This window comes from Choloepus didactylus, chromosome 5 (assembly GCF_015220235.1).
Source record: "Choloepus didactylus isolate mChoDid1 chromosome 5, mChoDid1.pri, whole genome shotgun sequence".
Classification (NCBI taxonomy): Eukaryota; Metazoa; Chordata; class Mammalia; order Pilosa; family Megalonychidae; genus Choloepus; species Choloepus didactylus.
The window spans coordinates 142,414,915-142,416,742 of NC_051311.1; positions in this window are offsets into that span (position 1 = coordinate 142,414,915).

Below are 1,828 nucleotides of genomic sequence, written 5' to 3' on the forward strand. Positions count from 1 at the left end.
CCCCAGTGAGGGGCAGTGGGGATTTAAAGGTGCAGCTTTTGTCAGGGCAGCAGGGGACAGGTGGCTGCAGTATTGCATTTTCTGGGCAGGCCAGGAAAGCTCAGCTTTGGGTAGCATTCGGAGAAGCTCTTGGTGCCCTTCTTGGTCCCCTTCCCAGGGCACTTTGGAGCCAGTCTGCACCCCCTTCATGGGTCCCTGGCCATGTTTTTGCTAGGGAAGACTGACTTGGAAAAGTCCTCTCCCTTGGGCCCTCCTCCCAGAAGTTTCCCTCCATGCAGAAGCAGCTTGAGACACAAAAAGGAATGTAAAAATCTCTGGAGCTGGACAGTCTGGGACAAAGGCCTGCCAGCTTCAAACACGTGTTTCTCTTGGGAAACAAAGGGGACAACCAAACTCTTATAAACAGGGGAACTTCAGAACAATAAGAAGCAAAACCCCAGGACAAGACAGAAGCCCAGAAAGAGGGAAAACCATGTACCCACCTTGGGGATATCTTCCAGATAGGAAGGATGAAGCTAAGGAAAATCTTATAACTAGCAGGTGAAACAAACAAACAAACAAAAAACCTCAAAAATATCCCAGAGTTAAATTTTTCAAATATTAAAATGTATGGTATGCAATAAAAGATTACATATGACAGTCTAAGTAAAGAGATAGAAATTTTAAAAAGGAACCAAACAGAACAACTGGAGTTAAGACCAAAATGACTGAAATGACAAATGTCCTGGTGGTTTTCAAGAGCAGTTTGGAGCTGGCAGAAGAAAGAATCATTGAAAATGAAGAAAAGACACTTGAAATGAACTAAGTTGAGGAGCAGAAAGGAAAAAGAAATGCTAAAAGTGGAAATAGCCTAAAACACTCTGGGATACTGCCTTGTGCACCAATATACACATTATGAAAGTCTCAGAAGGAGAAGAAAGAGAGAAATGGGCTGAAGGAATAGTCAAAGATATAATGACAGAGAACTTCCCAAACTCAGCAAAGATATGAATATGCAGATCCAAGAAACACAGAGAACACCAAACAGAATAAACATGAAGAAAAATGTACCCTGTCATATATCGATCACACTATCTGTGCTGGTTTGGATGTTTTATGTCCTCCAAAATGCCATGTTTTTTGATGCATTCTTGTGGGGACAGAACTATTCGTATTGATTAGGTTGGAATCTTTGGATTAGGTTGTTTCCATGGAAATGTGGCCCACCCATTCAGGGTGGGTCTTGATTGATTTGCTGGAGTCCTATAAAAAGAGCCCCGAAGGCCCCGATGCTTGCTGTAGCCAAGAGAGACATTTTGAAGATGGCTGTTGAAAGCTGACACTGACATTTTGGAGAATACCATTATGAAATGTTACCTGGGAGCAAGCACACACCAGCCACATGGCTTCCCAGCTAACAGAGGTTTTCTGGACCCCATTGGCCATCCTCCAGTGAAGGTACCCTGTTGTTGATGCCTTACCTTGGACACTTTTTGGCCTTAAGACTGTAACTTTGTGACCAAATAAACCCCTTTATAAAAGCCAATTCATTTCTGGTGTTTTGCAAAATGGCAGCATTAGCAAATCTGAACACTGTCCGATGCAAAGGATGAATATCAAGTTCTGAAAACTGCAAGTGAAAAGCAACATGTTATGTACAAGGGAGTCCCAATTAGATTGAGTGCCAGTTTCCCATCAGAAACCATGGAGGCAAGAAAGCAGTGAATAGAAATAATTAAAGAGCTGAAAGAAAACAACTGCCAGTCAAGAAGTTTATATATGGTGAGATTCTTTATCATGTTCTCAGATAAACAAATGCTGAGGAAGTTCATCACCACTAGATTTTCCC